This window comes from Chamaea fasciata, unplaced genomic scaffold (assembly GCF_029207755.1).
Source record: "Chamaea fasciata isolate MVZ Bird 193981 ecotype frontalis unplaced genomic scaffold, bChaFas1.0.hap1 SCAF_7, whole genome shotgun sequence".
NCBI lineage: Eukaryota > Metazoa > Chordata > Aves > Passeriformes > Sylviidae > Chamaea > Chamaea fasciata.
The window spans coordinates 62728967-62750919 of record NW_027094092.1 but is presented as its reverse complement, the minus strand read 5'-3'; the positions used below and the strand labels follow the sequence as shown (position 1 = coordinate 62750919).

Genomic DNA, 21953 nt, shown 5'->3' with positions numbered 1-21953 from the left:
AAGGATCAGTTCTTATTACAGCATTGTTGGTATAAGTGTAGAGAGCCGTATGTGTGGTACCTTTTATCTCCTCTTTAGGTGCCAAAATTATCAGACCTCAGTGAATTGTGGTCTTTTACAAGGAAAGCTGACACTTGCTGTTACTCTTCAGGATGTTGAATGCCCAGTGCTTCATTTCCAGTGCGGTCTCCCCAGGGACTCAGTCTGTGGTAGCAATCTGGATGCCAAATTGCAGTGGACCTTTCTTTTTTCCACTCCCATGCAGAGCAGGAACCGTAGACAGAATGCTGCAGAAGTGATATGGAAGTTGTCCTTCTAAAACCTGCCCATCTTCCAACACCTTTTTGCACACGGTCTTTCTTAGCAGCATATGCTTCCCCTGCACTTGACAGCCAGCGCACTTACCTTCCTCTCCACCTTTGCTGACAGATCCTGCTGAAGCTGGTGCCAGAGCCCTGCCCCTGCACAGACAAGGCAGCAGACCTGGTTCAGGAAGCCAGCATGCTCCAGGTCGCCGTGTTTAATTAAACAGGACTCTGATAACATCAGCATCCCCGTCTCTCACATTGCTGGTATGTGGTGACTCCTCAAACACAATTTCACGACTTGGGGCTACATTTTCTATCCCCAGTAAGCAAACTGGGGATGGATAACTATAGAAATCCTGTTAAGTAAGGACCTCCAGGACTCAGCCCTCCATGTGAACTTGGTATCAGAAGTAGAAGTTGGAGTTGCAGTTACCACTTTAACCCCCAAAAGTAATTTCTGATGTGGTTGTGCCACTTTAACAGTATTTGAAGTCTCTATTCATGCTCTTGCAGCAGCATTTTTGAACTCAAATGGAAATTTAGTCCTTCTGCCTGGGGCTGTTCATAGAATCGTGGAATCCCAGAATGGTTTGGATGGGGAGGCCCCTTAAAGCTTGTCAGTTCCACCCCCTGCTATGGACAGGGAGACCTTTCAGTAGCCCAGGGTGCTCCAAGCCCCATCCAGCCTGGCTTTGGGCACTGCCGGGGATCCGGGGGCAGCGACAGCTTCTCTGGGCAGCCTGTGCTGGACAGCAGCATTGACAGGCAGAGTGAAGTTCAGCTGTGATTTTTGTGTTGCACTTAACAATGTATTGCGTGACAAATGGGGCTTTCATCCTTTCTTTGATTTTTTTTTTTTTTTGGAGGGATTGAATTTAAAAAAAATGCCTTATATTCCTGGAGTGTTGCGTTCTGCCTCTGTTGTTTTCCCAGTTAGTCTAGATCCTCTGCTTAGATTTTTTTCTTCACTTATTAGATGTCCTGATTATATGGTGGATGTCCTGAGCGAGGGCAGTGATGGCTTAGATGAAGAAATCGGGCTCTCTTTAAATGAAGATGTGATTGTCCAAACATTTCCCTTCAGTGCTGTTGTTCCTGCTGCGTTAGAAGCCAGGAATATGCTGTTGCTTCAGTCTGAAACTGGAACAGGTACAGATTTTTTGGTTTAATGTGTCATTTCTACCAGTGGAGTGAGAATTGGCATCATTTTTACCCATTTTTAATAATTTTTTTACCATTTATCGTTTTTTAGCTTAAGACATGACATTATCTTCCCTGCAAGCAGAAGGAGATTCAAATCCACGGTGTTTCTTGCTCAAGAGAGGCATTGAAGCTCTGTAGGTGCCTCTGCCACTTTTCCCTGACCTTGAAGAGAAGAGACACTGCCCCTGCATGGACAGTCTGGGTCTGGAGGTAGTTGGCTTCAGTAACACAGTGTTTTAAAGGACAGAGTGTGGAGACCAGGAGAGGAAAGTGGTTTCCATGGCTGTAGGCAGCTCTTCCGAGATCAGGGAGAGAGGACTGCGCTGTTAAATAGGAAATGGATGCATTTTCCAAAGAAAACTATTTCAGAAATGAAGCTCTGGTGGCAAAGTTCTGCCACCTCCTTGAAGAAAGCGCTGGAGTCCCAGGGGCATCAGGCGGGCTTGGAGCAGGACTTGCCAACTCCACAGCACCTCACTGCGTTCTCTGGGTGTATTTGGCGATCGAGTAGCACCGGGGGTGGACTGGAAGTCCCAATTCTGAAAGAAAATTCTATTTAACTTGCACACGTTCACTGGGGTGCGTGCCCCCGGTGCAAATCAGCTCTTCGCTGAGGTGGGGCTTGGCAGGGGTGTTTTGCTGTTGAAATACAGGCATGTTTAGCACAACACAGTGAGGGTGGATTATTTACTTCAGCAAGTACTGATGTGTGGAGGATTTTTCAGGTATCTCAGTGGTCAGGAACATTTGTCTAGGTCACTACAAACACTTCTTGATCTTATTCAATACTTTTCTGAGTGATGCTTTGTGGGCTGCTGCCGAGGCCCAAAGGAATGAGGGTTGCCCCAGTGTCTGTGCTCATGTTAATAGTTTAATTTATTTTTACTTTTCTAGGAGCACGCATCGTGGAGTACCTTGTTGCTGTTTTCACTGACCTCCTGCCCTCTCAGAGAGAACCACTTGCTCTCTGCTTGATGTTCCAGCCCTATGATAAAGATCTCAAGTCCCTGAAAGTTGTTAAGTATCCTCAGCTCTACCAGTTCAGCCAATACTATAAACTCTGGATGCCCAAGCAATCTCAGGATCATGTGGTATGGAATACCTGAAGTTACTGAATTCTTGAGACAGTATTCCTATAAAAACCTTGCAGTTTCTAGAGGTGACATTTCCATCAGAAAAGTGCGGTTTTATTGAGCTAATTCTGTATTTGTTGTTGATCGTGTTAGGACACAAAATTTTGTGTTGGGACACAAGGACTAAAATGAAACAAAAGGTGTAAAAAAAAAAAACCCAAAATGATTTCAAGAGGGGAGATAGTCTGCAAAAAAATGTCCACTTAGGCCTGGATGCTGACTGCTATTGCTGGTCAATGATAGCAGCTGACAGGTCAGATTTCAAACTGTTTTGTTTAACAGGAGACTGGTTTGTTCCTTCTTGTGAGTAGGATCATTAGTTTTGCATGGGCAAAGCCACTCCAGATTTTCCATCTAGGAAAAGTAGTTAGGGAGCCATTTAAAAACATAATCCTGGAGGTGAACAGCTTGGCTTGGTATTACTGTGTGGAAAGGGAAGAATATATGTTCTGATTTTTCTCTCAACTTTCTTCCACAGCTGTTTTTGTGTTCCTGACTTCCGTTGACATCGGGGACACGTGGCTTGGAGCCCAGGAGCCGGATATGTCACTTACCCGTGTCAGATGGGTCTGCACTCGTGCAGGTTAGGAATTACAGGATCGCTCGGGAACTCAGAAACAAGGAGAGGAAACTATTGTGTCTCTTTGCAAAAGAATTTATCTCCATCAGGGCATTAATTCAGGGAACTAACATTCCATCTTTAATGTTCTGTGCTCTGCCATTATCACACTGAGCCATGAAAGCCTCCTCAGCTGTTTTCATACAGACCTAACTTGTTTGATCAAAAAAATCGGTATTTTATTTCTGTGTGCAAACTCAGGGGACAGATTTTATTCAGCGTCTCTCAGGAGGACATTAAAGCTCGAACTTCCACTTTCTTAAACAATCTGAGACACAATATTACTTACCATTTTTATTACAGGCATTATTAACTTTTTGAAGAACCGTAAAGACTGTTTGTGGACGTGTGTGTCATTACTATCCATCCTCTTTCCAATACAGAATGGCAAAGAAAGGCTGCAGAGCGTCCTACAATATGCTCTCAGTGTAAATAACGAGGAGCCAGAGGCAGCACTGGTTGGACAGTGGCCTTGGGCTCCACCCCGGCCCCCCCCCAGGCCGCGCTGTAGTAGATTTCTGTTTGGTTTGTGTCCAAAAAGTGGGATTTGTGCTGGAGAGGTGCTTTTGGGAAGAAAGGATGGAGTAAATCTGCTCCAGGGAAGTGCAAGGAAGAGCTACCTACCAGGGGAGGGCAGTATTTATAAACTGTCTCCGTATTTGCCTGTAATTCTGGGTGTTTGGATTTAGCCTGGGATTGTCAGCTAAGTTATAAACAAGCCAACCCAGCTACTGAACTCCCAATGAACGTTTGGAACCCTTGCACAGAAAGACAAGGTAGTGATGATTCCAAAGGAGAAAATGTAAATGAAGGGTAACGATTGCTGGGAAATTTCCTTAGGAATTGTGAACCTCACACAAACGGAATTTAGGAGGTGGAATCCCAGTTTCAGCCTTGGGCACGTGCAGGAGCAGAGGGATCCTTATTCACAGCAAGGAAAGCCCGGTGCCCCAGCGTGTCAGTGCACACAGTGCAATGTCCAGGAAATGAGCAGCAGGGACTGGCAGCAGCTGCAGGTGAGAGCTGTCACAGGATGATTGAGGGGACAGAGCAGCCCCAGGTGAGAGCTGTCACACTGATGAGGGGACAGGTGGAAGCTGTAAAGGATAACGAGGGGGCGGGTCCTGCCAGCACTGCTTTAAGAGGGGAGCCCGAGCTGAGTTTGGCACGGAGCTGCGGGAGGAGAGGGGTTTATGCTGGGCTCCCAGGTGAGGCTCATGGAAGGATGGTGAGTTCATCTCACAGGGGCTGGGGGAGGCCTTGGGCGTGGAACATTACTTCAGGAGGTGCTGAGGGACAAACCTTTGTGCCGAGCAGCAGCAGCACAAAAGGTTGAAATAAGTTTTGGTTTGGCATGTAGTGATGGGATTGGCGTCTATGGTGTGCTAGTGTTGTCTAAAGGTTTAAACTTTAATGTTTATTTTTAAAGTTTTAAGTTAATGAATTAATATAGGTCGCAAGACGTGGGCTTTTTCCTTTTTATTTGGCTAGAGGGAGGTCTTTAACTTTGGGGGGGCTCTGAGTATATGTTCTGGAGTATTATTAAGGGGTTTGGACATGGTGTTGTTTTTATTATATTCAGTAGTTTGACTAGGGGTGATAAGAGTTGGCTTTTTTTGCTGGAATTTTTTTGGAGTTGTCTGTTTGAAAATTTATATGTTTATGCAGTTAAGTGTGGTGGTGTTTCTGATGTAACTCTTCAGCATATGTTATTGTTTGTGTGTTTTAGGTGGTCCACTTGTCTTACGCCCTGACCGATTGGCCAACAGATCTGCTGAGATCATACATCGATGTTTGTTTTATTTCTTGTAGCCGAATAAGAGACAGCAGCCTGGTGACAGCAGGAAATTCCCAGAGGGCGAGGCGGCATTCTGTGGCACCCGGCGTGGATTCTCATCCCCAGACGTCCAAGAGATAAGTGGAGGGTTCAGAGCCACAGAGGGGATGAAAGTGGAGTGCTGGGTCAGGACTTGTCAGGAGGGGTTTTTGAGTCAGGTGTGGAGAGAGGGATGTCCAAGATGTGCCAATTGAGAGTACAGGTGTACCAGCCCGACCCCACCCCTACCCCAGACCCGAAGGAGTAGCCCTAAAGACATGCCCGTTTCCCTGAGTGCAGGTACAGGCAGGAGCCCTTATGCAGGACAATGCCAGAAGGCCTGGCTGCGAGGTGTAGGGCTCTAAAGAAGTTGGGTTTAGAAGGGGGGAGGTGTAGCCACACACACAGAGGCTGAGGTAAAGGACTCGAGGACTAGAGGACACACGGTGAAACTCAGGGGAGCAGGCTAGGATACAAGTCAGAGTACAGGTGTAGCGGCCCTCACAGCACTGCTACCAGCACACTTCCCCTGAGAGCAGGTGCAGGCAGCAGCCCTAGTGCAGGAACACACCAGAAGCTCTGACCTGTGCAGACACAGTCAGGCTAGGGCCAGGCAGGAAGCGATAGTGGGGAGCAGGATCCAACAGGGCTGGGGATAACGGGGGTTTCCCGCCCCACCCACCCTGGGATTCCCTGTCTCTCCGCAGCCGGTGGAAGTGCTCCTGATTCCCTCTCGAGGCGGCGGTTGGTAAGGCTTCGTGCCTTTTGCCACCGCAAAGAGTTCGGCTCTGTCAGCCTCTGCCCTGTCTCAGGGCCACGTTTCTTAGGGTAGGCAGGGAACAACTGTGGATGTACCTGTCCTGCGTGCGGGACAGCTCTTGGGACCCTAACGGTGCAGAGCGTCCCCGGCTGCAAGGTCTAGGGCTCTGAAGAAGCAGGCTTCAGAAGGGGGGAGGTTACAGTGATACACACAGAGGCTGAGGTAAAGGACTCAAGGACTAGAGAACACACAGTGAAAATCAGGGGTACAGCCTAGGATACAAGTCAGAGTACAGGCATCCCGGCCCTCACAGCGCTGCTGCCAACACCGTTTCCCTGAGAGCAGGTGCCGGCAGCAATCCTAACGCAAGACAAGGCCAGAAGTCCTGAGAGGTGCAGGCAGTAGCCCTAAGCTAGGGCCAGGCAGGAAGTGACCGTGGTGGGGCAGAGTCCACAGGGTTGAGGTTCACCGGGGATGTCCACCCTGCATTCCTGTCCTGCTCTAACCGGGGATGCTCACAGCCCTAATGGAGGCCACGGTGGGTGGGCTCGGTGCCAGTAACGCCTCTAAGGCTTTGGCGCTGCGAGCGTCGGCCTCCGAGCTCAGCTGACGCACGCACGGGGCCCGAGGACCCGGTCCTGCTTAAGAGACGGTGAGTAGCAGAGCTGCTGGGTTTTGGCTGATGTGCAGCTAAGATTATGCTTTGATATTTGGTTTTCTTTATTGTAGCTGACTAGGAGACAGCAGCCCAGTGACGGGAGGAATTTCTCTGAGGGAGAGGCGGCCTTCTTTGGCACCCGGCGTGGATTCACCTCCCCAGACATTTGAGAGATAAGTGGAGGGCTTGGAGCCACAGAGGGGATGAAAGCGGGGTACCAGGGCAGGGGTCAGCGGGAGGGATTTTTTGAGTCGGGTTTGGAGATGGGGATGTCCCAGATGTGACCCCTTAGGCTACATGAAGGAAAAGTCTCATTTTTCATGTCAGTGCTGAGGTGTGCAGGGCAGAGCAGTCCTGGTGTGTGTTGTGTCACTTGTCTGATGTGCACTGTGTCTTTTGGGTGTGTTGTCTTTTCCTTTAGTCCTTTCGGGGGCCTGTCAAAACCCCTGGCATCAGTCTTAGCATTTCTGATCTCTGTGCTCCTCAGCCAGGTGCCTTTGTCTCAGCTGCTCGGACACTCATCAGAATCCATCTCTCTTCACAAGCATCCAGTCCGATGCCTTTTCAGGTCTTGTTCTGAGCTGTACTGACAGCCGTGCACCGCCCTGATCCATTCCGGCGGGTTAGGTCTTGTGAGAATGCAAAGACAGGTAGAGGATTCTGACCGTAGGATTCTCGGGCATCCATCTCTGCGTCTCTTGGGATAAGTCATCCCGATGGCATCTTGTTCCTGCAGGGTTCTCTGAGCCTGGCCAGCTCACCTTCCATCTTACCTCGGTCATCTCATTCCGAGTTCTCTGGACCCTCGGGGTCATTCTTCTTGCCCAGAGTTTTCTGTCCCTGTTGTGTCCCCTCGTTTGTCCTGTGCTGTGTCACGGGTGTTGGTGTGTGTTTGGCCCGGAGCTGCTCTGCCTTGCTGCTCAGTCTGGGTGTAGGGGTACGAGGGTAATAGTCCTGGGGGCTTGAAATTTGTGATGTGGGGTGTGGTTAGACTGTAGAGGGTATTCCTAGATTGCCACAAGATGTGTGGAGCTGTCAAGGTATCCTGCAGCACTCTGACTTTTGTCCTGACTCTGTTTCAGATGCAGAGAGATGAAATCTGTGGCAGAGCCCCCCATCCTGGGTGAGGGGGCTCCCCTGAGAAGGTCAGTCCCTGTTTCTGTTTGCAGGGGAGGTGTAAATGATGGCTGTGTTACAGCTCTGTTCTTTGTCTTTATTTTTAGGTGGTGAAGCCGGATCTCAGCAGTCAAGCTGACGTGGGCGAGGTGAGCAGTGACGGGTGGACAGAAGCCGTTGCTATTGTTCAAGCCTCACTCGCTGGTGCAACTCTAAGCCTCCGTTATTGTGCGTTTTAGGGAGTCCACTCGCAGGAGGCCGAGCTCCCCTCTCACCAACGGGACGACAGACCCGCGTCACCTCACCCGTGAGCCCTCCGGGAGCATTCCAGGAGTCTGTGATGGAGCCTTGATCTTCTCCTTGTGAAGGCCCCATCCAGGTAGGCTTGGATAACGGCCGAGGAGTTGAGGTGAGTCAGGGAGGAGAAGGAGGGAGGGTCCCCTCAAGTTCCAGCGCTGCCACGTCACCTTGTCTGCTCTTTACCCAGGCAGACCCTGCGACGCCGGCGTTGGCCTCTGAGCGCAGCTGAAGCACGGGGCCGAGGACACAGGCAAGCTTAGGAGACGGTGAGTAGCAGAATTGTCGGGTTTTGGGTGATGGGCTGCTAAGATCACGCATTCATGTTTGGTTTTCTTTGTTGTAGCTGACTAAGAGACAACAGCCCGGCGACAGCAGGAGTTTCCCTGAGGGAGAGGCGGCCTTCTTTGGCACCCGGCGTGGATTCTCATCCCCAGACGTCCAAGAGATAAGTGGAGGGTTCAGAGCCACAGAGGGGATGAAAGTGGAGTGCTGGGTCAGGACTTGTCAGGAGGGGTTTTTGAGTCAGGTGTGGAGATAGGGATGTCCAAGATGTGCCAATTGAGAGTACAGGTGTACCAGCCCGACCCCACCCCTACCCCAGACCCGAAGGAGTAGCCCTAAAGACATGCCCGTTTCCCTGAGTGCAGGTACAGGCAGGAGCCCTTATGCAGGACAATGCCAGAAGGCCTGGCTGCGAGGTGCAGGGCTCTAAAGAAGTTGGGTTTAGAAGGGGGGAGGTGTAGCCACACACACAGAGGCTGAGGTAAAGGACTCAAGGACTAGAGGACACACGGTGAAACTCAGGGGAGCAGGCTAGGATACAAGTCAGAGTACAGGTGTAGCGGCCCTCACAGCACTGCTACCAGCACACTTCCCCTGAGAGCAGGTGCAGGCAGCAGCCCTAGTGCAGGAACACACCAGAAGCTCTGACCTGTGCAGACACTGTCAGGCTAGGGCCAGGCAGGAAGCGATAGTGGGGAGCAGGATCCAACAGGGCTGGGGATAACGGGGGTTTCCCGCCCCACCCACCCTGGGATTCCCTGTCTCTCCGCAGCCGGTGGAAGTGCTCCTGATTCCCTCTCGAGGCGGCGGTTGGTAAGGCTTCGTGCCTTTTGCCACCGCAAAGAGTTCGGCTCTGTCAGCCTCTGCCCTGTCTCAGGGCCACGTTTCTTAGGGTAGGCAGGGAACAACTGTGGATGTACCTGTCCTGCGTGCGGGACAGCTCTTGGGACCCTAACGGTGCAGAGCGTCCCCGGCTGCAAGGTCTAGGGCTCTGAAGAAGCAGGGTTCAGAAGGGGGGAGGTTACAGTGATACACACAGAGGCTGAGGTAAAGGACTCAAGGACTAGAGAACACACAGTGAAAATCAGGGGTACAGCCTAGGATACAAGTCAGAGTACAGGCATCCCGGCCCTCACAGCGCTGCTGCCAACACCGTTTCCCTGAGAGCAGGTGCCGGCAGCAATCCTAACGCAAGACAAGGCCAGAAGTCCTGAGAGGTGCAGGCAGTAGCCCTAAGCTAGGGCCAGGCAGGAAGTGACCGTGGTGGGGCAGAGTCCACAGGGTTGAGGTTCACCGGGGATGTCCACCCTGCGTTCCTGTCCTGCTCTAACCGGGGATGCTCACAGCCCTAATGGAGGCCACGGTGGGTGGGCTCGGTGCCAGTAACGCCTCTAAGGCTTTGGCGCTGCGAGCGTCGGCCTCCGAGCTCAGCTGACGCACGCACGGGGCCCGAGGACCCGGTGCTGCTTAAGAGACGGTGAGTAGCAGAGCTGCTGGGTTTTGGCTGATGTGCAGCTAAGATTATGCTTTGATATTTGGTTTTCTTTATTGTAGCTGACTAGGAGACAGCAGCCCAGTGACAGGAGGAATTTCCCAGAGGCATAGGCGGCCTTCTTTGGCACCCGGCGTGGATTCACCTCCCCAGACATTTGAGAGATAAGTGGAGGGCTTGGAGCCACAGAGGGGATGAAAGCGGGGTACCAGGGCAGGGGTCAGCGGGAGGGATTTTTTTGAGTCGGGTTTGGAGCTGGGGATGTCCCAGATGTGACCCCTTAGGCTACATGAAGGAAAAGTCTCATTTTTCATGTCAGTGCTGAGGTGTGCAGGGCAGAGCAGTCCTGGTGTGTGTTGTGTCACTTGTCTGTTGTGCACTCTGTCTGTTTGGTGTCTTGTCTTTTCCTTTAGTCCTTTCGGGGGCCTGTCCAAACCCCTGGCATCAGTCTTAGCATTTCTGATCTCTGTGCTCCTCAGCCAGGTGCCTTTGTCTCAGCTGCTCGGACACTCATCAGAATCCATCTCTCTTCACAAGCATCCGGTCCGATGCCTTTTCAGGTCTTGTTCTGAGCTGTATTGACAGCCGTGCACCGCCCTGATCCATTCCGGCGGGTTAGGTCTTGTGAGAATGCAAAGACAGGTGGAGGATTCTGACCGTAGGATTCTCGGGCATCCATCTCTGCGTCTCTTGGGATAAGTCATCCCGATGGCATCTTGTTCCTGCAGGGTTCTCTGAGCCTGGCCAGCTCACCTTCCATCTCACCTCGGTCATCTCATTCCGAGTTCTCTGGACCCTCAGGGTCATTCTTCTTGCCAGAGTTTTCTGTCCCTGTTGCGTCCCCTCGTTTGTCCTGTGCTGTGTCACGGGTGTTGGTGTGTGTTTGGCCCGGAGCTGCTCTGCCTTGCTGCTCAGTCTGGGTGTAGGGGTACGAGGGTAATAGTCCTGGGGGCTTGAAATTTGTGATGTGGGGTGTGGTTATGGTTAGACTGTAGAGGGTATTCCTAGATTGCCACAAGATGTGTGGAGCTGTCAAGGTATCCTGCAGCACTCTGACTTTTGTCCTGACTCTGTTTCAGATGCAGAGAGATGAAATCTGTGGCAGAGCCCCCCATCCTGGGTGAGGGGCTCCCCTGAGAAGGTCAGTCCCTGTTTCTGTTTGCAGGGGAGGTGTAAATGATGGCTGTGTTACAGCTCTGTTCTTTGTCTTTATTTTTAGGTGGTGAAGCCGGATCTCAGCAGTCAAGCTGACGTGGGCGAGGTGAGCAGTGACGGGTGGACAGAAGCCGTTGCTATTGTTCAAGCCTCACTCGCTGGTGCAACTCTAAGCCTCCGTTATTGTGCGTTTTAGGGAGTCCACTCGCAGGAGGCCGAGCTCCCCTCTCACCAACGGGACGACAGACCCGCGTCACCTCACCCGTGAGCCCTCCGGGAGCATTCCAGGAGTCTGTGATGGAGCCTTGATCTTCTCCTTGTGAAGGCCCCATCCAGGTAGGCTTGGATAACGGCCGAGGAGTTGAGGTGAGTCAGGGAGGAGAAGGAGGGAGGGTCCCCTCAAGTTCCAGCGCTGCCACGTCACCTTGTCTGCTCTTTACCCAGGCAGACCCTGCGACGCCGGCGTTGGCCTCTGAGCGCAGCTGAAGCGCGGGGCCGAGGACACAGGCAAGCTTAGGAGATGGTGAGTAGCAGAATTGTCGGGTTTTGGGTGATGGGCTGCTAAGATCACGCATTCATGTTTGGTTTTCTTTGTTGTAGCTGACTAAGAGACAACAGCCCGGCGACAGCAGGAGTTTTCCTGAGGGAGAGGCAGCCTTCTTTGGACCTGGCAGGGATTTGCCTCCCTGGATGCCTGAGAGATAAGTGGAGGGCTATGGCTCACAGAGGGGATGAAAGCAGGATGCCAGGGCAGGGATCACCGGGAGGGGTTTTTTAAGTCAGATTTGGAGTTGGGGGCACCAAGATGTGACCCCTTAGGCTACATGAAGGAAAAGTCTCATTTTTCATGTCAGTGCTGAGGTGTGCAGGGCAGAGCAGTCCTGGTGTGTGTTGTGTCACTTGTCTGATGTGCACTGTGTCTTTTGGGTGTGTTGTCTTTTCCTTTAGTCCTTTCAGGGGCCTGTCCAAACCCCTGGCATCAGTCTTAGCATTTCTGATCTCTGTGCTCCTCAGCCAGGTGCCTTTGTCTCAGCTGCTCGGACACTCATCAGAATCCATCTCTCTTCACAAGCATCCGGTCCGATGCCTTTTCAAGTCTTGTTCTGAGCTGTACTGACAGCCGTGCACCGCCCTGATCCATTCCGGCGGGTTAGGTCTTGTGAGAATGCAAAGACAGGTGGAGGATTCTGACCGTAGGATTCTCGGGCATCCATCTCTGCGTCTCTTGGGATAAGTCATCCCGATGGCATCTTGTTCCTGCAGGGTTCTCTGAGCCTGGCCAGCTCACCTTCCGTCTCACCTCGGTCATCTCATTCCGAGTTCTCTGGACCCTCAGGGTCATTCTTCTTGCCCAGAGTTTTCTGTCCCTGTTGCGTCCCCTCGTTTGTCCTGTGCTGTGTCACGGGTGTTGGTGTGTGTTTGGCCCGGAGCTGCTCTGCCTTGCTGCTCAGTCTGGGTGTAGGGGTACGAGGGTAATAGTGCCGGGGGCTTGAAATTTGTGATGTGGGGTGTGGTTAGACTGTAGAGGGTATTCCTAGATTGCCACAAGATGTGTGGAGCTGTCAAGGTATCCTGCAGCACTCTGACTGTTGTCCTGACTTTGTTTCAGATGCAGAGAGATGAAATCCGTGGCAGAGCCCCCCATCCTGGGTGAGGGGCTCCCCTGAGAAGATCGATCGCTATTCAAGGTGAGAGTCACACATTTCACATTTATTGGCACTCCAGTGCAGGCCACCTGCGTTTACAGCTTCAAACAGGTGAGTCCCTTGGTAACCCCCCTGGGCAGCAGCTGGAGCCTGCTCCGGGCTGGGCTGCGGGAGCAAACACTTGTGGCTGACACAGCTCCACACTGAGGGTACTTGGGAAAACACCTGCCTTGTCCTGGAATTTTTTTTTTTGAGCTTTTGACAAGGTTTTAATCATCACCTTGGTAAAAATAATGGTAAGGACTGAAAACATGAGAGGCTGGCAGGTTATATGCACGAAAGACAACTTTTTTTTTCTTAAATATTTGTGCAGCCTATATCTTAATTTTGAGACTCTTTTTTGGTCAACTTTATTGTAAAAACCCCTTATTTTCAAGTTACCTGCTTCAATAATGAATTTGTTTTACAAATAGCCGCTAATGTCCGAAGGTTAAAGCACTAACACCAACATCCCACCTCTTTTATTTTTGCCGCAAAATTTTATCTTTACTAAACTTGAAACTTGATGTTTTTGCAGGTAGTAAGTTAAAGAAGGTGTTTATCTGCCCATCACTGATAGTCAGGGTCATGAAGAAATTGCTCTAGTGTTCTAAAATAAATGCAGATTTTTAGGCCTCTCCCATTCTCTCTGACTAGCAACATGTGAATTGATTTTTGATCTCCTTTCTGTTGGTGTCTGTGGGTTTTAAGCGGCATGGAGAAGGTGTCTGTGGACATGGCACCCAGGGAATGGTGCTGGGAAGGGCAGGATGGAAAGGAGCTGCTCAGGAATCCAGAGCAGCAGTGGAGTGGGAGCTGGTGCTGCTGCCTCAGTCACACCCTCCTGGACAGTCTGTGCAGTGATAATATTCCTACTTTCCTTCCTGAACCTGGGGTTGGAGGAGAACACGGGTCTTGGCATTGATGGAAAGGGGAACTCGAGGGAAAAACTGCTGTTTGTGTCCTTAGAGAGCAGTGGGAAGAGCCTGGGAGAAATCCTGGCTGGCTGAGGGATCCTTGTGTCCCCTCGGGAATAAATCCCTGCGTCTCCTCAGCCCTGCTGGTTTGCAGTAGCATTTGTACACCTTTCGCTGCAGCTGTGGTTCTTAATAACTGGAAGTCCAGGGATTCTGGGCGATTCCCATAAGTTCTCCTGTTTTGTAGGAGCTGCACGGTGAGGTCAGCATTCTGAGGGAGGCCCTGGCACAGCTGCCAAGGGCAAGGAACGTGGAGCATCCCGGGGCTTCTCCCGCCCGAGTTTCTCCCGGAGCGTGCTGCGTGTCGTGCCGGATGTTTAACCCGGGTTTGGGGTGTTCTCCTGCAGTCCCAGCTCTAACTGCTGCCCCCGAGCCCCGGCCTTGCTCTGTCCCAGCACTGAACCTGGCAGGTGGGTGTGCTTTTCCAGCCCTTGAATCCCACGGGCAATCCCAGATTCCCGGAGCTCCCCGAGGCACAGCCTGGCCTCCCTCCCTGGGAGCTGCACCTCAGTCTGCCTGGACCAAGGCCATCCTGTTTGAGACTTTATTCCTGTTGCTTTTCCTCTTGCAGGTAGTTGGCGAAAAGGAGAGAGCCAGTAGGAAGTGAAGCCACTGGAAGGCCTTATCCCAGTCCAAGGTTGGATGGGAGTAACTGGACCTGTTGAATTCCCACTTCCCTTTAAATCAGTGCAGAGGAAGCAGATTTTAAATCATCATTCCATGAACTTTCACCAACTTCATGACTCTTGCAAAAGTTTTCAATGTTAGAAATTCCTGAGCTTGTTTTCCAGGCAGGCTTGGATTTGGATGTTATTCCTTCCTTTTAATTGAAGGAATAACTCTGATTTTCTCTCTGATTTTAGTAAGGGAATATTTATTTATTCCAATTTTCCATCCTAATTGGAATTTTTGTACCTTGTAGAGCACATTTCCAAGGAAATTTACCCAATTAATGTTGGTAAATCAGCAATTGTCCAGCACCATCTCCACAAAATTCTGTGAATTCCCAAGAAAACTTTGAAGTATTTATTTGCCACGATTCGTCTCTTTGTAAAGTTCAATTTACTGCATTTTTAATTACATAAATGCCATTAAAACCTGAATCTAGGCCTAGCTGCTGTTCCTTGGACACAAGGGGCTGGTTCTTTCCGACCTTGGCACATTTGGGTGTTTGTCCAAAATGAGCTTCCCACTAAAATAGAATTTGTTTCCAAGCAGAAGTGGGAATTGTCTAGAAAACCTTCTGTTCTGGGGGGCACTGGGTTTGTTTCCCTTATTGCTGCATAATTGAGGAAAGCCATGGCGCTTTTTTAGGCAGTGGCAGGAGGTGAGAGCTGCGTTTATTTAATTTTGTCTTTTATTTTTTGTTATTTTTGTATTTTTGTGCTCTTTTGTTGTGGTTTTTCATGTTGCGTTTTGTGGTTTTTCAAAGACTTTTTCTTCAGTTTTTTAATTTTTATTTTTTTTCTTTAGCTATTTATTTACTTGTTAAAACTACTTTTCGTTTTTTATTTTAATTTTTTGTTTAAATTTTTTTTCCACTTTTTTGTTACTTTGAAATTTTTTTCTTTTGGTATTTTAATTTTATTTATTATTTTCTATAGTTTTGGTTTATTTTTTCATGTTTTCTTTGTTCCTTTTTTTTTTCTCCCCATACTCTTTCTTCCCCCGGGCGCCTGGGGGTTTGGCTGTTGGCAAGAAAGATGAGAAATGACCTCGGTGCCCGCTGGACGTCGGGATGTCATAGAGAGCGCAGTTGGCAAAAGCTCTGTATTTTCTGCTCCATAAAACTCCTGAAGGGAGAAAGCTGTGACCACCGTGGTGCCGTTTTTTCCTTTCCAGCCCCGACCAGGTCTCCTCCTACCCGTGCACAGTGTTAGCAGCGGCAGCCTGCTGTCCAGGCTGTCGAGGCGTATTTCAGAGGGAGCAATAAAAACAAAGTAGACGTTTTATTTTGAACTCTCCGACCCTGCTTGTTTATTAGCAAAGAAATCCAAAACAAAGCGAACAAAAAAAGAAAACCCCCAAAATAAACTCCCCCGCAACCCACCAAAAAAACCCCATACAGATAGAGAAAATATGCCCATATTATCTAAATAAAGATTAAAACTTTACCCCTTAGAAAACCAGGCTCATTTAATTCAAATTAATTGTGTTTCTGATGTGTTAGGTTCATGAATTCATCTAGTGTAAAATATCGTTTAAAATATAAACAAACGAATTAAAAAAATACAGAAAAAGAAAAATAACAAAAAGTATAGGATATGAAAAATAATATCAATAAAAAACACACAATATATTATTACTTACTACACGTTTTATAAATATATTTAATATACATAATATAAACATCTATAATGTACATAATCATATTTAAATGAAATGTATTATTATTTATAACATTACATAATAAATAAATTATTTTATATATAACTTTCTATATTTAATATCTATAATAAATATAATAGTATAATAAACATAATACATGATGTATAATGTACATAATATAAAAGATGAATTGTAATGATGAATGTAAATATCCGAATCACAAAGATAAAAAATATTGAAATAGAGCCTGAACGAAAGGCTGTTTTGTTTCGGTCTGGTTGCTGGCAGGGCTCTCGCAGGTGTGCTCGGGGGTCTTTTGGGCCATTTATTCCGGAGGCTGTTCGCCAGGGCATTCCTGGGCACGTTCGTTTATGGCTCCGCTCCGCGCCGCCGCGCGGCAGTGCTGCCACCCTGTGGGCAGAGAGCGGTAGTGCAGCTGTCCCCCGTGCCCGTCCCGCCGGAGCCGTGCGGCAATGCTGCCACCCTGTGGGCAAAGAGCGGTAGTGCAGCTGTCCCCCGTGCCCGTCCCTCATGATCTGTGAGGCAATGCTGCCACCCTGTGGCCAAAGAGCGGTAGTGCAGCTGTCCCCCCCGCCCGTCCCCGACGCGCGTGGAAGCCCCGCACTGTGAGCTCGGGGGCGGCGCTGCCGCCCGCCCGCCCGCAGCTCGGGGCCGAAAGGGAGGGAAAAAGGCAAGGAGCCCGGGCGCGTGGCAGCCGGCTGCCTGCGCGCGCCACCCGGACCCCGGAGCCGTCCGGGCGCGATTTTCCGCGGCGTTTGCGGGTGTGCGGACACGGGATGGGGGCGCAGCGGCGCCGCGGGCTGCAGTCCATTCAGTCAGGCGCTTGTGGGAGGAGCCGAGGGGGCATTTTAGTGGGTTCCACTACCAAGATGGCGGCGAGACGCGAGGCGCCCGACCTTCCAATAAGGGCGGCCAAAAGGGCGGGAAAAATAAGGACCCTATAGGCGTTTAGCCAGACGCCTGCACAAAAACCCCGACTACGGCGCCGCCCGGGCGCAATTTTCCGCGGCGTTTCCAGGTGTAGGGACACCGGTCGTGTGCTCAGCCGCGCCGCGCTTGCGTTCGGATTCGCGGATTTAGTCAGGCGTCTGTGTAAACACCTGGCGGAGGCCTATGCCGAGCCGCAAAGAACATGGCGGCCGGGACGGAAGTGGCCTCAGCCGCAACAAAGATGGCGGCAAGGAAAAGCGGAAGTCACGCGACGCCCCTCACAAAATGGCGCCCAGGCGCGAGGCGCCCGACCTTCCAAAAAGGGCGGCCAAAAGGGCGCGAAAAAATAAGGACCCTATAGGCGTTTAGCCAGACGCCTGCACGAAACCCCGACTACGGCGCCGCCCGGGCGCAATTTTCCGCGGCGTCTCCAGGTGTGGGGACACGGGCCGTGTGCTCAGCCGCGCCGCGCTTGCGTTCGGATTCGCGGATTTAGTCAGGCGTCTGTGTAAACACCTGCCGGGGGCCTTAGAGGTGCCGCAAAAAAGATGCCGGCGGGACCGGAAGTGGCCTCAGACGCAACCATGATGGCGGCAAGGAAGGGCGGAAAGCTCGTGGGGCTCGTCGCGGCCGAAAATCGCCGAGTGCAGCTCACACCCTGCAATGGCAAAAGCTGTTTTATTAAAACTCAGCCGAGAATTTTCCTCTTATTTCCAGGTCACAGGATATACTGAGGCTGAGAGGGATCCTAAAATCTGACTCTCAAGCGGACGGACCGTTTGAGAATCGAACTCAGCACCTTGGCATTACCCGGACTCTGCTCCAAGCAGCTGAACCAATCTCTGCATTATGGGGATGGACCTCCATAGGATGGCAACGCTTGGCCCCACTAAGGTAAGTGCAGTGCCGCCTTCTCTGCCAAAGCTGCTTCACACACCAGCCCCTGGAATGGCTCGAGGGCAGAAGTGGCTGGCAGCTCACGACAGCACAAAGCTCTTCCAGTGACGCTGATTTCCTGTCCTTTCCAGGATTTACCCAGCAGCTGCCGTAAAAGTACTCACACAAAGTCTCTTTCCGGGCGGAAAGGAGCAGGACGAGTCCTGAGGCTTCCCTTCTTCCACGGCCAAAGCTCTGCAGAGAGGCAGGGCCGGTCCCACCCGCACAGGGGCGTTTCCTGCAGGTGAGTGTTGCCGGGCCAAAATGATGGCAGCTGCTGAGGCCGGGGCTGCTTTTCTGGCCGGAGGCCTCGGTGCCCCCCCGTGCCGCCTGCAGTGTCCCTCGGGGTTTCCTGCAGGTGTCCCGGGTGCCCGGAGGCGCAGGGAGGAAGGAGGCCGGCAGCCCCAGCGGGGCCAGCAGCCCTGGGATGATGTGCAGGGAGGAGCTGTGCCTGCGGGGCCCCGCCCGTGGCAGCGGCGGCCAAACGCAGGGCCCGGGGCCGGGCTCGGGGCTGGCACGGACACGGCCCCGGGGCTGCCGCGGCTCCTCGGCCAGGGGCTGCTCCCGCCGGGCACGGGGAGATGCTGCAGCCCAGACAGAGGCACCCACAGCCCAAGAGCTCCCCGGGGAACAGCTGGCATTGCCCGGGAACGGCGGCTCGGGCTGTCTGCAGAGGGGCTCAGACAGCAATTCCCACCTCCCGGAGCTCCCACACAGTTGCCAGGGATGTCCTGGCCACCCCAAATCCCCTCCCTTTCAGCCTGAGGACATCACCCGTCGGCAGCATTAAAGCCAAGGCGCTCCTCCCTCACAGAAATTAAATCCAGAGCAACGGCCCTCGGAGATGCCTCAAAATCAAAGGTTTGAGTGGGATGGAGTTTCGTTTGGATGAAGTCTGGACTTTTCCAGGGAGCCGGCCGGAGTGCAGAAGCGATGGAAAGCTTTTGCAGGTGGGTCCCACTGGAGGTGTGCTGAAGGCAGGGATGGGCGTCCCTTGCCTGAGGGAAAGGCACTTGCAGAGGCCACTGCTGGGGCTCGGAAAGGAGCTGAGCTCCTGCAGGGAGCTGTGTCCTCCCGAGGGCACAGGGGCTGCCTCAGCACAGGCCGGCCAGTGCCTTCTCCTGCTCTGAAACATCACCTGGAGCCCGAGCTCAGGGGGGTGGCTGAATTCCAGGGAAATCTGACAGGTGACCCCCAGGGGGTGAGGGTTATAATTAACCAAATCTATGGAATAGAAACCTATCCTGTCCCCATCCTGCTGAGCTTCCTTGGAAGCTCTGCTGGTTCCTGACACGTCTGGCATTCAAGCAGCAGCTCTGCGTGGGAATATCCGTGCTCCGTGAGGCACTGTGAGGTTATTGCAGCGGGAACTGAGCAGGGAATTCGGGGCCGTGGGTATAATTCATCTAAACTAGCAAAGGTGACAGTGAACCCCAAATCTGGGCACCACACAGAGAACAATCTTTGTGCTGCCCTGTCAGCTCAAGCCCCTGGGCTGGGAAGTTTTGGGAGTCAAACATATGGAATGATAGAAGTCACAGCAACTGGTGTCACCCCGAGGGACAGTCCAAGTCCCAGACAATTCCTCTGCAGTCCCCTGGGGGGGAAAACACCCTCTGTCTGCCAGGAGCCCTGACTCTGTTTCTCCTAGCAGCTGTGTTGGGCTTTAAGAACTTGAAATAACTTTGAAGCCAAAGAAATCACCTTTTCCTACTGGTTTGATTGTTGTGTTTGGTTTTTGTTTTTTGTTTTTTTTTTCTTTCAGATGCTGGACTTGCTTCTGTGGATGTGTGCTGAGCTCTGGCTGCAGGGGACTGTCAGGCCTGAATGGCTGTGAGTCTGTGTTCTTCTCGCTGGGGAAGCGGAAATAATTATTAATTAGACTGCAGAAATGTTTTCAGAAACCTTTCCCCTTTCCTGCCCTTTGCTGGTGGATCTTCTCTTTCTGCCTTTGACTTTACAAAGCTGTTCCCTGATGTCATTTCCCCTGCCTGAATTCCTTGCAGCTCCTAGCTGGGAAAAACTGGGATGATGTCCTGGGGATGTCCTTAGTGGAGGACAGAGGTGAGCTTTTGCCTGTATTTTTCTAATGTTTTCTAAAATTTCAGAGAGCTGCTGCTGCTGCTGCTCCTGCTCCTGCTGCTGCTGCACAAGTGGAGCCTTGTCAGCGAAGACCTGCATCTGCAGGAGGCCCAGCAGGCCCTGGCTGGGAAGTGCCAAAACAAAGGAGTGATCAGTAAGTGCTGAACTGCTTCCAGGAGGGCGTATTTTGTTGCAGCCGTTACAGACCAACAGTCCAAGTGAGGCCAACTGCTCTGGAAACAGTACTAATGCCTTCTGCCAGTCTGATGGAGCTTGAGGGAGGAGGAAAGGAAATGGCAAGGCATTTTTCAGGTCTTCCTTGGGGTGAATTCTAAGCTTAGCACAATTGGGAAGCTTTGAGGAAACACAGTTTAAAAAGGGGAAGAGCTGTAAAATGAAACTTAGTTGCCAATCTCATGTCAGGTTCTGAAAAATGGTCTTCTTGAATCAAATCTCAGAAGAAATAAGCGGTGCCTGGAGGCTCTGTGCTCGAAGGTTTGAATGATTCTGAGTGTGGATGGGGATCTGAAAGTCACGTGTAAGTAAAACCAAAAAACACATCAAGCAAGCAAAACTGCAATAGTTGACTTTTCTTGTTGTCATCGTTTTGGAAGAAAGGAAAAATATGGGGCGAGAGGTGAGAGCAGGATCTGCAAAATCTCGGAGTTCTCTGCGTCTCCCTGAGGCTGAAGCCGTGTTTGCTGTCAACGATGGCAGAGTGGAAGATGCTAAAGACTGAAAACTTGGAGTTTTCCCCCCTGAATCCCAAGGCTCTGTCAGCAGCTGTGCCCTGTCTATCTCTTCAAGGAGTTTCCGGGTTTAGGAAGGCTTTTCCGTTCTTCCGCATTTCTCTAGAACTCCACTCCAAAAGAACGGTGCTGTGTCCGTGTGGTGTTGGTGGCTCTGTGTGAGTTGCTTTATTAAAGCCAATCGTTGGTAAGGGTTCTGAGCCTGCCTTGGAGAGCCCTTGGAGGTGGCAGCTCTTCTTTAATTTCCCTTGGTTCCTTTCATGCCTTTCAGTGATTCCTGCGAGGTGCACTGCAGTCTGCCTGAAGCCAGCACATCCTGTCCGTGTTTGACCTTGACTCCTGTTGTTTTTCCTCTTGCAGGTAGTTGGCAAAAAGAGGAGAGAGCCAGTAGGAAGTGAAGCCCCTGGAAGGCCTCATCCCAGTCCAAGGTTCCCACTTTTCTCTCTGACTCCTGGGTAATTACCTGGCCAGAACTGGACACAGACTGTCCCTTTGATTTCCTGCCTTTTCCAAGAAATCCTTGCTGTCAGCCGGAGTGTGTTCCTGGTCTCCTCCTCCTCCTCCTCCTCCTCCTCCTCCTCCTCCGCCTCCTCTGTTTGCCAAGGTGAATTTTGGTTATTGCAGGAATTCTGCCCAGAAATCCTGGCTGGCTGAGGGATCCTTGTGTCCCCTCGGGAATAAATCCCTGCGTCTCCTCAGCCCTGCTGGTTTGCAGTAGCGTTTGTACACCTTTCGCTGCAGCTGTGGTTCTTAATAACTGGAAGTCCATGGATTGCTGGGTGATTTCCATAAGTTCTCCTATTTTGTAGGAGCTGCACGGTGAGGTCAGCATTCTGAGGGAGGCCCTGGCACAGCTGCCAAGGGCAAGGAACGTGGAGCATCCCGGGGCTTCTCCCACCCGAGTTTCTCCCGGAGCGTGCTGCGTGTCGTGCCGGATGTTTAACCCGGGTTTGGGGTGTTCTCCTGCAGTCCCAGCTCTAACTGCTGCCCCCGAGCCCCGGCCTTGCTCTGTCCCAGCACTGAACCTGGCAGGTGGGTGTGCTTTTCCAGCCCTTGAATCCCACGGGCAATCCCAGATTCCCGGAGCTCCCCGAGGCACAGCCTGGCCTCCCTCGCTGGGAGCTGCACCTCAGTCTGCCTGGACCAAGGCCATCCTGTTTGAGACTTTATTCCTGTTGTTTTTCCTCTTCCAGGTAGCTGGCAAAAAAAGGAGAGAGCCAGTAGGAAGTGAAGCCACTGGAAGGCCTTATCCCAGTCCAAGGTTCCCACTTTTCTCTCTGACTCCTAGATAATTGCCTGGCCATAACTGGACAGAGACTGTCAGTTTGATTTCCTGCCTTTTCCAAGAAATCCTTGCTGTCAGCCGGAGTGTGTTCCTGGTGTCCTCCTCCTCCTCCTCCTCC

General features: G+C 51.4%; 2 long non-coding RNA genes across 2 annotated transcripts; both read left to right on the top strand.

Annotated features, from left to right (window-relative positions):
* Nucleotides 1–11058: 11058 nt before the first annotated feature.
* LOC136291871 (uncharacterized) lies at nucleotides 11059–11735 on the top strand. Its single transcript, XR_010721794.1, has 3 exons — nucleotides 11059–11208; nucleotides 11287–11365; nucleotides 11443–11735. It is a non-coding gene; the product is annotated as an uncharacterized lncRNA (long non-coding RNA).
* Nucleotides 11736–12100: 365 nt separating this feature from the next.
* LOC136291870 (uncharacterized) lies at nucleotides 12101–15811 on the top strand. Its single transcript, XR_010721793.1, has 4 exons — nucleotides 12101–12530; nucleotides 13692–13914; nucleotides 14076–14141; nucleotides 15208–15811. It is a non-coding gene; the product is annotated as an uncharacterized lncRNA (long non-coding RNA).
* The last annotated feature ends 6142 nt before the right edge of the window (nucleotides 15812–21953 follow it).